This window comes from Leuresthes tenuis, unplaced genomic scaffold (genome assembly GCF_036924035.1).
Source record: "Leuresthes tenuis unplaced genomic scaffold, fLeuTen1.0.hap1 SCAF_21, whole genome shotgun sequence".
NCBI lineage: Eukaryota > Metazoa > Chordata > Actinopteri > Atheriniformes > Atherinopsidae > Leuresthes > Leuresthes tenuis.
Window position 1 is genome coordinate 14226075 of NW_027325375.1, and position 14598 is coordinate 14240672.

Genomic DNA, 14598 nt, shown 5'->3' on the forward strand with positions numbered 1-14598 from the left:
ATGGTGTATAGTCGGGCTTTCGAGCCTTTTCTTCCCCGGTTTTTACAAATTATGGTTGTACATTCAGACCTTGCAGCCGAAAACCTCCGCTCCCTCATTTGATCATACATTGTCAGGCATTCGCACCTTGTCTTACCCGCTTTTTATAAACTTTAGTCAGACATTCACACCTTGCAGCTGAACCACCTCCGCTCCCTGTTTTGATAATGTATGGTCTGGCAATACTACCTTTTCTTACCGGTTTGTGAGTAATTATGGCTGGACATTCACACCTACTTGCAGCCGAACACCACTTTTCCCGCTTTTGATGATGTATGGTCCGGCATTCTAGTCTTTTCTAACACATTTTTCAGCAATTATGGTTTGACATTCACACCTACTCACAGCCGAACACTTCCGCTCCCGCATTTGATGGTGTATAGTCGGGCATTCTCACCCTTTCTCATCAGCTTTTTGCAAATTATGATCTGACATTCACACCTACTTGCAGTCGAACAGCTCTGCTCCCGCTTTTGATTATGTTTGGTTGGATATTCGAAACTTTTCTTCACTGCTTTTTACAAACTTTGGTTGGACGTTCACACCTTCTTGCAGCCGAACACCTCCGCTTCCGCTTTTGATGGTATATATTCGGGCATTCGAACCTTTTCTTACCCGCTTTTTACAAACCATGGTCGGACTTTCACACCTTCTTGTAGCCGAACAACTCCGCTCCCGCTATTGATTGTGTACAGTCGGGTATTTTAACCTTTTCTTACCCGCTTTTTACCAACTATTGTTGGACATTCACACCGTCTTACAGCGGAACACCTCCGCTCCCTCTTTTGATGGTGTATGTTCGGGCACTCGAACCTTTTCTTACCCGCTTTTTACAAACTATGGTCAGACATTCAAACCTTCTTGTAGCCGAACACATCCACTCCTGCTTTTGATGATGGGTATTCAAACCTACTTGTTGCCCGCTTTTCATTAATTATGGGTGGACATACACACCTTGTCGCAGCCAAACACCTCCGCTCCCTGTTTTGATCATGTATGATTGGACATTCGCACCTTTTCTCACCCGCTTTTTACTATGGTCGGCCATTCACAGCTTTCTCTCCACCATACTTGTATGGTGGGATATTCACACCCACTTGCATCCGAAGACCTCCGCCCCCACTTTTGTTGATATTTAGTCGGTCATTCGCAGCTTACCCGCTTTTGGCAAACTATGGCCTTCTTGCAGCCAAACACCTCTGATCTCGTTTTTGATGATGTAAGGTTGGGCATTCAGACCTTGCTTCACCTGCTTTTCACCAAATATAGTCGAACAGTCACACCTTCTTGCAGCCGAACACTTCTGCTCCACCTTTTAGTGTGCTATGGGGTATTCACACCTTTTTTTTCACCGCATTTTATTGATTATGGTTGGAAATTCTCACCCACTCTTATCCGAAGACCTCTCCTCCTGCTTTTTTTAATATATAGTCGAGCATTCAAACCTTTTCTTACCCGCTTTTTACAAATTATGGTCGAACATTCACACCTACTTGCAGCCGAACACCTCCGCTCCCGCTTTTGATGGTGTATAGTCGGGCTTTCGAGCCTTTTCTTCCCCGGTTTTTACAAATTATGGTTGTACATTCAGACCTTGCAGCCGAAAACCTCCGCTCCCTCATTTGATCATACATTGTCAGGCATTCGCACCTTGTCTTACCCGCTTTTTATAAACTTTAGTCAGACATTCACACCTTGCAGCTGAACCACCTCCGCTCCCTGTTTTGATAATGTATGGTCTGGCAATACTACCTTTTCTTACCGGTTTGTGAGTAATTATGGCTGGACATTCACACCTACTTGCAGCCGAACACCACTTTTCCCGCTTTTGATGATGTATGGTCCGGCATTCTAGTCTTTTCTAACACATTTTTCAGCAATTATGGTTTGACATTCACACCTACTCACAGCCGAACACTTCCGCTCCCGCATTTGATGGTGTATAGTCGGGCATTCTCACCCTTTCTCATCAGCTTTTTGCAAATTATGATCTGACATTCACACCTACTTGCAGTCGAACAGCTCTGCTCCCGCTTTTGATTATGTTTGGTTGGATATTCGAAACTTTTCTTCACTGCTTTTTACAAACTTTGGTTGGACGTTCACACGTTCTTGCAGCCAAACACCTCCGCTTCCGCTTTTGATGGTATATATTCGGGCATTCGAACCTTTTCTTACCCGCTTTTTACAAACCATGGTCGGACTTTCACACCTTCTTGTAGCCGAACAACTCCGCTCCCGCTATTGATTGTGTACAGTCGGGTATTTTAACCTTTTCTTACCCGCTTTTTACCAACTATTGTTGGACATTCACACCGTCTTACAGCGGAACACCTCCGCTCCCTCTTTTGATGGTGTATGTTCGGGCACTCGAACCTTTTCTTACCCGGTTTTTACAAAATTATTGTTGGACATTCAGACCTTCTTGCAGCTGAACACCTCCGCTTCCGCTTTTGATGGTATATATTCGGGCATTCGAACCTTTTCTTACCCGCTTTTTACAAACCATGGTCGGACTTTCACACCTTCTTGTAGCCGAACAACTCCGCTCCCGCTATTGATGGTGTACAGTCGGGTATTTTAACCTTTTCTTACCCGCTTTTTACCAACTATTGTTTGACATTCACACCGTCTTACAGCGGAACACCTCCGCTCCCTCTTTTGATGGTGTATGTTCGGGCACTCGAACCTTTTCTTACCCGCATTTTACGAACTATGGTCAGACATTCAAACCTTCTTTTAGCCGAACACATCCACTCCTGCTTTTGATGATGTATGGTTGAGCATTCGCACCTTTTCTTACCCATTTTTTACAAACTATGGTCGGACATTCACACCTTCTTGCAGCTGAACACCTCCTCTCCCGCTTATGATGATGTGTGGTTTGATATTCGAAAATTTTCTTTCATGTTTTCTAGCAATTATTGATGGACATTCAGACCTTCTTGCAGCTGAACACCTCCGCTCCCGCTTTTGATGATGTATAGTCGGGCTTTCGAGCCTTTTCTTCCCCGGTTTTACAAAATTATTGTTGGACATTCAGACCTTCTTGCAGCCGAAAACCTCCGCTCCCTCTTTTGATCATACATTGTCGGGCATTCGCACCTTTTCTTACCCGCTTTTTACAATTCATGGTCGGACTTTCACACCTTTTAGTAGCGGAACAACTCTGCTCCCGCTATTGATTGTGTACAATCGGGTATTTTAACCTTTTCTTACCTGCTTTTTGCCAATTATGGTTGGACATTCACACCTTCTTACAGCGGAACACCTCCGCTCCCTCCTTTGATGGTGTATGTTCGGGCATTCGAACCTTTTCTTACCCGCTTTTTACAAACTATGGTCAGACATTCACACCTTCTTGCAGCCGAACACTTCCGCTCTACCTTTTAGTGTTCTATGGGGTATTCACACCTTTTTTTTCACCGCATTTTATAGATTATGGTTGTAAATTCTCACCCACTCTTATCCGAAGACCTCTCCTCCTACTTTGGTTAATATATAGTCGGGCATTCGAACCTTTTCTTACCCGCTTTTTACAAATTATGGTCGAAGATTCACACCTACTTGCAGCCGAACACCTCCGCTCCCGCTTTTGATGGTGTATAGTCGGGCTTTCGAGCCTTTTCTTCCCCGGTTTTTACAAATTATGGTTGGACATTCAGACCTTGCAGCCGAAAACCTCCGCTCCCTCTTTTGATCATACATTGTCAGGCATTCGCACCTACTTGCAGCCGAATACTTCCGCTCCACCTTTTAGTGATGTATGGTTGGCATTTGCACCTTTTCTTACCCTTTCTTACCCTACTGATTGCTTAAGATTAAGTTGTTTTTTCTCAAACTACAACATTTTTTTAATTGTTGAAACTTGATTTGAAGTGGATAAATAAGGAGGACAAACAGTTTTAATTCAGGCTGATAGAAGGAATTAATTTTATAGCAAAATCTGTATTTCGTCATATGTCGAGAGATGCTTATTGCTGAAGAAGTTCTTTCTCATTCTACAAGTACAACGTTGTTTATCGTTGAAACTTGATTAGACATGAATAAATATGAAGGACAAAGCAGTCTTAACTTGGTTAGAGTTAAGGAATTCGTTTTATAGGAGAATCCGAATTCGTGCATAACTCGTAAAATAGAGCTTATTTTCGGATTCCTGAAGAATGAGTCTGGTTCTTTCTCATAATACAAAGTTTGTTGTTTATTGTTGAAACTTCATCAGAAGTGAAGAAATAAATGAATGCCTATCAACAAATGTGGGATCTAAACTCTAGTGCTTCCTCTAAAATAATTTCCTTTCTCAATTCAGAAATGTGTGTGTGTAAGTCACAACACCCGTGACACCAAAACGGCTTTCTTTTCTCTCTTTTCTCTACACTCTGCACTGTGAGCACACACACCAAATCAGAAAGGCTTTTTTCTCTCTTTTCTACATTATGGACTGTGGGGACACAAAACCGCTCTCTCTTTTTTTTTTGATTGTGTGCCAGGGCGTTGTCTCACGTATTAGATTATGCTTACGATACGAATGGGTTTATCAGTCACATCAGAATCCATACATACTGATCCTCCCGTAATAAAATGGTCGGATCTTATCAAACACACTTTGTTTCTTGTGACAATCAAGTCAGCGAAACAGCGCTGACAGCACGTCAAGACACTGAATCAAGTTTGCCACAAGAACTCATAAGTTTGGCAGTATTGCTCTGCCGTCAGCAATCATACACCCATTTTATTTTCGTGAGACATGTGCAGGCACCTGTTCATCTACTGTTCTATCACTATGAATTAGTTTATCTATTATCAATAAGGATACTTCTACAACTACTATCAAAGTATGTCCAGACTTCTTATGTTGTCAGTTGCTATATATGAATAAGTGGGTAGCTACTGACAAGCATTAAGCATGTCACACAGCCCAAACCTATAACATTTCAGGACACACCACACAGTTAACAACCACAGTGAAGTGTCAAAGCCCAAACATGTAACATTCAACAGGACACTTACACAACACATTCAAATCAAACAGTCAGACAACATACAAGAACATATACCCCAGCCGGCATTGCTCCCTGCCTATTTTCCTACAGCTCACTATGTGTGCGCACACCTTTATTCACAAACTCTTCAACTTATACTCTTTTACCAAAGCTGCTACAGCTCGATTGGCCGAATACCCTTAGATCCTATTTCGGTGAATTTGACATCTGCCTTACATGTAACAGATTAGCGGTTTAGCAGTTTTAATTTAGTTTGAGTGAAGGAATTAATTTTATAGCAAAATCCGAAATCGTGAAGAACTCATGAAAGTAAGCTTATTCTCGGATTCCTGAAACTTTAGATTTGCTCTTTCTTTTACTGCAAAGTACAACGTTGTTGTTTTTTTGTTTAAATCTTTCTAGACATGGTAAATATGAAGGACAAAGCAGTTTTAACATAGTTTGAGTAAAGGAATTCATTTTATAGATAAAATCCCAAGAGTCTGCTGAGAAAAGAGAGTGAATGCGAAGTAGACTTTAACACGGCTCTGGGAGCGAGCCGAGTGTGGGCTAACCGGGAGAATTGCTTGAAAGAAACGCGACACCGAATGAGCGGTCAGAACAAAGCCTCAATACGGTTTTCCCGTGGTGTTTTTGTTGCTGCCTTGTCGATTGCACAGGGGCAAGCGTTTCAACCAAACAGCGCTCACCATGGGGAAGGTGGCTATGGCAACTAGCCTGATGCCCTGCTCCCGCAGTGACGGATAATTGTACTCTGGTTTCTCTTCATAACATACAAGTCTTTCGCCTTTTACTAAAGACTTTCGTGGAGAGCAGCACTAATGAGTTGTTTCTATTTTTGGCAGGCTTTACCTTTGCGGGTGAAGCCCTTTCTGTCTGTGCAAAAGAAATCTTGTTACTGCGCAGAGTGACTTCTCTGAGTAGAGTCGCCTTACTTGTTGCGATTGTGCCGATATTCGAAGCTGGAGTGCAAAGTTGTTGCTTGAATGGTGCTTGCTGGAGCACGCGGGAGTGCAAAGTTATACCATTTAAAAGGGCTGAAGAGTGCTCAGTGCAGCGGGTGGGCGGAGGTGCAACGTGACACTCTGGCCACCTATGGCCATAAAAAGAACACTGCTACAAGTGCGCATTGTGCCAGCAAGGGCCCTCGGACCTGAAACAGTGGACAGTTATCGCTTCTCGGCCTTTTGGCTAAGATCAAGTGTAGTATCTGTTCTTATCAGTTTAATATGTCCTCTATACGAGGACTACATATTAAATGGATTTTTAAGAATAGGAGTTGAAAAAGAAGCTTGCTCCGTTCACTCCAAGCATCGACCCAGTACTGCAGTGCCGCTGGGAACGGTGCGCTCTTCTCTGCTCTTGTGAAAAAGCAAACAGCGGTGCAGGATGGAAGTTTCAGGGAGCCCAAGATGAAACTTTCTTTTAATCTGCTGAGAAAAGAGAGTGAATGCGAAGTAGACTTTAACACAGCTCTGGGAGCGAGCCGAGTGTGGGCTAACCGGGAGAATTGCTTGAAAGAAACGCGACACCGAATGAGTGGTCAGAACAAAGCCTCAATACGGTGTTCCCGTGGTGTTTGTGGCTGCCTTGTCTTTTGCACAGAGTAAAAGACAAGGCAGCCATCGAATAGGGCCCGATTGTTCCTACTTGGTCAGCCGAGGAGCAAGGGGGGGGAGCAAGCGTCTCAACCAAGCAAATCTCACCAAGTAGGAACAATCGGGCCCTATTCGATGGCTGCAACACCTGAAAGAGATATTGATGCGAGACCCGATCAAAAGCTTTTTCAAAGTCTAAATTTAAGATGACAAGCCGGGTGTTTCTGTCTCTAGCGTAATCAATGATGTCTCGAATCAGTACGAGGCTGTCGGTGAGTTGTCTCTCTGAGATGGCACAAGCCTGGTCTGGGTGAATTACCTCCTCTAAAACAGAGGACATCCGTGTCGTTAAAACCTTGCTAAAAAGTTTACAGTCAAAGTTTAAAAGTGTGATGGGCCTCCAATTCTTTAGGTCAGTCTTATCATTTTTATCAGAAGTGAAGAAATAAATGAATGCCTATCAACAAATGTGGGATCTAAACTCTAGTGCTTCCTCTAAAATAATTTCCTTTCTCAATTTAGAAATGTGTGTGTGTAAGTCACAACACCCGTGACACCAAAACGGCTTTCTTTTCTCTCTTTTCTCTACACTCTGCACTGTGAGCACACACACCAAATCAGAAAGGCTTTTTTCTCTCTTTTCTACATTATGGACTGTGGGGACACAAAACCGCTCTCTCTTTTTTTTTTGATTGTGTGCCAGGGCGTTGTCTCACGTATTAGATTATGCTTACGATACGAATGGGTTTATCAGTCACATCAGAATCCATACATACTGATCCTCCCGTAATAAAATGGTCGGATCTTATCAAACACACTTTGTTTCTTGTGACAATCAAGTCAGCGAAACAGCGCTGACAGCACGTCAAGACACTGAATCAAGTTTGCCACAAGAACTCATAAGTTTGGCAGTATTGCTCTGCCGTCAGCAATCATACACCCATTTTATTTTCGTGAGACATGTGCAGGCACCTGTTCATCTACTGTTCTATCACTATGAATTAGTTTATCTATTATCAATAAGGATACTTCTACAACTACTATCAAAGTATGTCCAGACTTCTTATGTTGTCAGTTGCTATATATGAATAAGTGGGTAGCTACTGACAAGCATTAAGCATGTCACACAGCCCAAACCTATAACATTTCAGGACACACCACACAGTTAACAACCACAGTGAAGTGTCAAAGCCCAAACATGTAACATTCAACAGGACACTTACACAACACATTCAAATCAAACAGTCAGACAACATACAAGAACATATACCCCAGCCGGCATTGCTCCCTGCCTATTTTCCTACAGCTCACTATGTGTGCGCACACCTTTATTCACAAACTCTTCAACTTATACTCTTTTACCAAAGCTGCTACAGCTCGATTGGCCGAATACCCTTAGATCCTATTTCGGTGAATTTGACATCTGCCTTACATGTAACAGATTAGCGGTTTAGCAGTTTTAATTTAGTTTGAGTGAAGGAATTAATTTTATAGCAAAATCCGAAATCGTGAAGAACTCATGAAAGTAAGCTTATTCTCGGATTCCTGAAACTTTAGATTTGCTCTTTCTTTTACTGCAAAGTACAACGTTGTTGTTTTTTTGTTTAAATCTTTCTAGACATGGTAAATATGAAGGACAAAGCAGTTTTAACATAGTTTGAGTAAAGGAATTCATTTTATAGATAAAATCCCAAGAGTCTGCTGAGAAAAGAGAGTGAATGCGAAGTAGACTTTAACACGGCTCTGGGAGCGAGCCGAGTGTGGGCTAACCGGGAGAATTGCTTGAAAGAAACGCGACACCGAATGAGCGGTCAGAACAAAGCCTCAATACGGTTTTCCCGTGGTGTTTTTGTTGCTGCCTTGTCGATTGCACAGGGGCAAGCGTTTCAACCAAACAGCGCTCACCATGGGGAAGGTGGCTATGGCAACTAGCCTGATGCCCTGCTCCCGCAGTGACGGATAATTGTACTCTGGTTTCTCTTCATAACATACAAGTCTTTCGCCTTTTACTAAAGACTTTCGTGGAGAGCAGCACTAATGAGTTGTTTCTATTTTTGGCAGGCTTTACCTTTGCGGGTGAAGCCCTTTCTGTCTGTGCAAAAGAAATCTTGTTACTGTGCAGAGTGACTTCTCTGAGTAGAGTCGCCTTACTTGTTGCGATTGTGCCGATATTCGAAGCTGGAGTGCAAAGTTGTTGCTTGAATGGTGCTTGCTGGAGCACGCGGGAGTGCAAAGTTATACCATTTAAAAGGGCTGAAGAGTGCTCAGTGCAGCGGGTGGGCGGAGGTGCAACGTGACACTCTGGCCACCTATGGCCATAAAAAGAACACTGCTACAAGTGCGCATTGTGCCAGCAAGGGCCCTCGGACCTGAAACAGTGGACAGTTATCGCTTCTCGGCCTTTTGGCTAAGATCAAGTGTAGTATCTGTTCTTATCAGTTTAATATGTCCTCTATACGAGGACTACATATTAAATGGATTTTTAAGAATAGGAGTTGAAAAAGAAGCTTGCTCCGTTCACTCCAAGCATCGACCCAGTACTGCAGTGCCGCTGGGAACGGTGCGCTCTTCTCTGCTCTTGTGAAAAAGCAAACAGCGGTGCAGGATGGAAGTTTCAGGGAGCCCAAGATGAAACTTTCTTTTAATCTGCTGAGAAAAGAGAGTGAATGCGAAGTAGACTTTAACACAGCTCTGGGAGCGAGCCGAGTGTGGGCTAACCGGGAGAATTGCTTGAAAGAAACGCGACACCGAATGAGTGGTCAGAACAAAGCCTCAATACGGTGTTCCCGTGGTGTTTGTGGCTGCCTTGTCTTTTGCACAGAGTAAAAGACAAGGCAGCCATCGAATAGGGCCCGATTGTTCCTACTTGGTCAGCCGAGGAGCAAGGGGGGGGAGCAAGCGTCTCAACCAAGCAAATCTCACCAAGTAGGAACAATCGGGCCCTATTCGATGGCTGCAACACCTGAAAGAGATATTGATGCGAGACCCGATCAAAAGCTTTTTCAAAGTCTAAATTTAAGATGACAAGCCGGGTGTTTCTGTCTCTAGCGTAATCAATGATGTCTCGAATCAGTACGAGGCTGTCGGTGAGTTGTCTCTCTGAGATGGCACAAGCCTGGTCTGGGTGAATTACCTCCTCTAAAACAGAGGACATCCGTGTCGTTAAAACCTTGCTAAAAAGTTTACAGTCAAAGTTTAAAAGTGTGATGGGCCTCCAATTCTTTAGGTCAGTCTTATCATTTTTATCAGAAGTGAAGAAATAAATGAATGCCTATCAACAAATGTGGGATCTAAACTCTAGTGCTTCCTCTAAAATAATTTCCTTTCTCAATTTAGAAATGTGTGTGTGTAAGTCACAACACCCGTGACACCAAAACGGCTTTCTTTTCTCTACACTCTGCACTATGAGCACACACACCAAATCAGAAAGGCTTTTTTCTCTCTTTTCTACATTATGGACTGTGGGGACACAAAACCGCTCTCTCTTTTTTTTTTTATCGTGTGCCAGGGCGTTGTCTCACGTATTAGATTGTGCTTAAGATACGAATGGGTTTATCAGTCACATCAAAATCCATACATACTGATCCTCCCGTAATAAAATGGTCGGATCTTATCAAACACACTTTGTTTCTTGTGACAATCAAGTCAGCGAAACAGCGTATACACGTCAAGACACTGAATCAAGTTTGCCACAAGAACTCATAAGTTTGGCAGTATTGCTCTGCCGTCAGCAATCATACATCCATTTTATTTTCGTGAGACATGTGCAGGCACCTGTTCATCTACTGTTCTATCACTATGAATTAGTTTATCTATTATCAATAAGGATACTTCTACAACTACTCTATCAAAGTATGTCCGGACTTCTTACGTTGTCAGTTGCTATATATGAATAAGTGGGTAGCTACTGACAAGCATTAAGCATGTCACACAGCCCAAACATATAACATTTCAGGACACCCCAGACAGTTAACAACCACAGTGAAGCGTGTCAAAGCCCAAACATGTAACATTCAACAGGACACTTACACAACACATTCAAATCAAACAGTCAGACAACATACAAGAACATATACCCCAGCCGGCATTGCTCCCTGCCTATTTTCCTACAGCTCACTATGTGTGCGCACACCTTTATTCACAAACTCTTCAACTTATACTCTTTTACCGAAGCTGCTACAGCTCGATTGGCCGAATACCGAATAATCCTAATTCGGTGAATTTGACATCTGCCTTACATGTAACAGATTAGCGGTTTAGCAGTTTTAATTTAGTTTGAGTGAAGGAATTCATTTTATAGCAAAATCCGAAATCGTGAAGAACTCATGAAAGTAAGCTTATTCTCGGATTCCTGAAACTTTAGATTTGCTATTTCTTTTACTGCAAAGTACAACGTTGGTTTTTTTGTTTAAATCTTTCAAGACATGGTAAATATGAAGGACAAAGCAGTTTTAACATAGTTTGAGTGAAGGAATTCATTTTATTGATAAAATCCCAAGAGTCTGCTGAGAAAAGAGAGTGAATGCGAAGTAGACTTTAACACGGCTCTGGGAGCGAGCCGAGTGCGGGCTAACCGGGAGAATTGCTTGAAAGAAACGCGACACCGAATGAGCGGTCAGAACAAAGCCTCAATACGGTTTTCCCGTGGTGTTTTTGTTGCTGCCTTGTCTTTTGCACAGAGTAAAAGACAAGGCAGCCATCGAATAGGGCCCGATTGTTCCTACTTGGTCAGCCGAGGAGCAAGGGGGGGGGCAAGCGTCTCAACCAAGCAAAGCTCACCATGGGGAAGGTGGCTATGCCAACTAGCCTGATGCCCTGCTCCCGCAGTGACGGATAATCGTACTCTGGTTTCTCTTCATAACGTACAAGTCTTTCGCCTTTTACTAAAGACTTCATTACGGTGAAAAAAAATATGTGAATGCCTCATAGAACACTAAAATCGGAAATGTTATAGTTTGAGAAAAAACAACTTAATCTTAAATAATCAGTAGGGTAAGAAAGGGTAAGAAAAGGTGCAAATGCCAACCATACATCACTAAAAGGTGGAGCGGAAGTATTCGGCTGCAAGTAGGTGCGAATGCCTGACAATGTATGATCAAAAGAGGGAGCGGAGGTTTTCGGCTGCAAGGTCTGAATGTCCAACCATAATTTGTAAAAACCGGGGAAGAAAAGGCTCGAAAGCCCGACTATACACCATCAAAAGCGGGAGCGGAGGTGTTCGGCTGCAAGTAGGTGTGAATGTTCGACCATAATTTGTAAAAAGCGGGTAAGAAAAGGTTCGAATGCCCGACTATATATTAACCAAAGCAGGAGGAGAGGTCTTCGGATAAGAGTGGGTGAGAATTTACAACCATAATCTATAAAATGCGGTGAAAAAAAAAGTGTGAATACCCCATAGAACACTAAAAGGTAGAGCGGAAGTGTTCGGCTGCAAGTAGGTGTGAATGTTCGACCATAATTTGTAAAAAGCGGGTAAGAAAAGGTTCGAATGCCCGACTATATATTAACCAAAGCAGGAGGAGAGGTCTTCGGATAAGAGTGGGTGAGAATTTACAACCATAATCTATAAAATGCGGTGAAAAAAAAAGTGTGAATACCCCATAGAACACTAAAAGGTAGAGCGGAAGTGTTCGGCTGCAAGAAGGTGTGAATGTCTGACCATAGTTTGTAAAAAGCGGGTAAGAAAAGGTTCGAATGCCCGAACATACACCATCAAAGGAGGGAGCGGAGGTGTTCCGCTGTAAGAAGGTGTGAATGTCCGACCATAGTTGGCAAAAAGCAGGTAAGAAAAGGTTAAAATACCCGATTGTACACAATCAATAGCGGGAGCAGAGTTGTTCCGCTACTAAAAGGTGTGAAAGTCCGACCATGGTTTGTAAAAAGCGGGTAAGAAAAGGTGCGAATGCCCGACAATGTATGATCAAAAGAGGGAGCGGAGGTTTTCGGCTGAAACAAGGTCTGAATGTCCATCCATATTTTGTAAAAATCTGGGAAGAAAAGGCTCGAAAGCCCGACTATACACCATCAACAGCTGGAGCGGAGGTGTTCAGCTGCAAGAAGGTCTGAATGTCCATCAATAATTGCTAGAAAACATGGAAGAGAATTTTCGAATATCAAACCGCACATGATCATAAGCGGGAGAGGAGGTGTTCAAATGCAAGAAGGTGTGAATGTCCACCCATAATTACTGCAAAATGGGTAAGAAAAGGTACGAATGCCCAACCATACATGATCCTAACAGGGAGCGGAGGTGTTTGGCTGCGACAAGGTGTGTATGTCCACCCATAATTAATGAAAAGCGGGCAACAAGTAGGTTTGAATACCCATCATCAGAAGCAGGAGTGGATGTGTTCGGCTACAAGAAGGTTTGAATGTCTGACCATAGTTTGTAAAAAGCGGGTAAGAAAAGGTTCGAATGCCCGAACATACACCATCAAAGGAGGGAGCGGAGGTGTTCCGCTGTAAGAAGGTGTGAATGTCCAACCATAATTGGCAAAAAGCAGGTAAGAAAAGGTTAAAATACCCTATTGTACACAATCAATAGCGGGAGCAGAGTTGTTCCGCTACTAAAAGGTGTGAAAGTCCGATAATGAATTGTAAAAAGCGGGTAAGAAAAGGTGCGAATGCCCAACAATGTATGATCAAAAGAGGGAGCGGAGGTTTTCGGCTGAAAGAAGGTCTGAATGTCCATCCATAATTTCTAAAAATCGGGGAAGAAAAGGCTCGAAAGCCCGATTATACACCATCAACAGCTGGAGCGGAGGTGTTCAGCTGCAAGGTCTGAATGTCCATCAATAATTGCTAGAAAACATGGAAGAGAATTTTCGAATATCAAACCGCACATGATCATAAGCGGGAGAGGAGGTGTTAAAATGCAAAAAGGTGTGAATGTCCACCAATTATTACTGCAAAATGGGTAAGAAAAGGTACGATTGCCCAACCATACATCATCAAAAGCAGAAGTGGATGTGTTCGGCTACAAGAAGGTTTTAATGTCCGACCATAGTTTGTAAAAAGCGGGTAAGAAAAGGTTCGAATGCCCGAACATACACCATCAAAAGAGGGAGCGGAGGTGTTCCACTGTAAGAAGGTGTGAATGTCCAACCATAGTTGGTAAAAAGCGGGTAAGAAAAGGTGAAAATACCCGACTGTACACAATCAATAGCGGGAGCGGAGTTGTTCGGCTACTAAAAGGTGTGAAAGTCCGACCCTGGTTTGTAAAAAGCGGGTAAGAAAAGGTTTGAATGCCCGACTATATATTAACAAAAGAAGGAGGAGAGGTCTTCGGATAAGAGTGGGTGAGAATTTCCAACCATAATCAATAAAATGCGGTGAAAAAAAAGGTGTGAATACCCCATAGAACACTAAAAGGTGGAGCAGAAGTGTTCGGCTGCAAGAAGGTGTGACTGTTCGACTATATTTGGTGAAAAGCAGGTGAAGCAAGGTCTGAATGCCCAACCTTACATCATCAAAAACGAGATCAGAGGTGTTTGGCTGCAAGAAGGCCATAGTTTGCCAAAAGCGGGTAAGCTGCGAATGACCGACTAAATATCAACAAAAGTGGGGGCGGAGGTCTTCGGATGCAAGTGGGTGTGAATATCCCACCATACAAGTATGGTGGAGAGAAAGCTGTGAATGGCCGACCATAGTAAAAAGCGGGTGAGAAAAGGTGCGAATGTCCAATCATACATGATCAAAACAGGGAGCGGAGGTGTTTGGCTGCGACAAGGTGTGTATGTCCATCCATAATTCATGAAAAGTGGGCAACAAGTAGGTTTGAATACCCATCATCAAAAGCAGGAGTGGATGTGTTCGGCTACAAGAAGGTTTGAATGTCTGAATGTCCGACCATAATTGCTGAAGAATGTGTTAGAAAAGGTAAGAATGCTGGACCATACATCATCAAAAGCGGTAGAGGTGGTGTTCGGCTGCAAAAAGGTGTGACTGTTCGACTAAAG

At 43.0% G+C, this 14598-nt stretch overlaps 5 non-coding genes across 5 annotated transcripts; all 5 read left to right on the plus strand.

Moving 5' to 3' along the window:
• The first annotated feature begins 5791 nt into the window (after window positions 1–5791).
• LOC140280693 (U5 spliceosomal RNA) lies at window positions 5792–5905 on the plus strand. The gene has a single exon (XR_011909626.1). It is a non-coding gene; the product is annotated as a U5 spliceosomal RNA (small nuclear RNA).
• A 308-nt stretch (window positions 5906–6213) lies between these two features.
• On the plus strand, window positions 6214–6397 carry LOC140280459 (U2 spliceosomal RNA). The gene has a single exon (XR_011909425.1). It is a non-coding gene; the product is annotated as a U2 spliceosomal RNA (small nuclear RNA).
• Window positions 6398–8605: 2208 nt separating this feature from the next.
• On the plus strand, window positions 8606–8719 carry LOC140280694 (U5 spliceosomal RNA). Its single transcript, XR_011909627.1, has one exon. It is a non-coding gene; the product is annotated as a U5 spliceosomal RNA (small nuclear RNA).
• A 308-nt stretch (window positions 8720–9027) lies between these two features.
• LOC140280460 (U2 spliceosomal RNA) lies at window positions 9028–9211 on the plus strand. The gene has a single exon (XR_011909426.1). It is a non-coding gene; the product is annotated as a U2 spliceosomal RNA (small nuclear RNA).
• Window positions 9212–11479: 2268 nt separating this feature from the next.
• LOC140280783 (U5 spliceosomal RNA) lies at window positions 11480–11590 on the plus strand. Its single transcript, XR_011909708.1, has one exon. It is a non-coding gene; the product is annotated as a U5 spliceosomal RNA (small nuclear RNA).
• Window positions 11591–14598: the final 3008 nt, after the last annotated feature.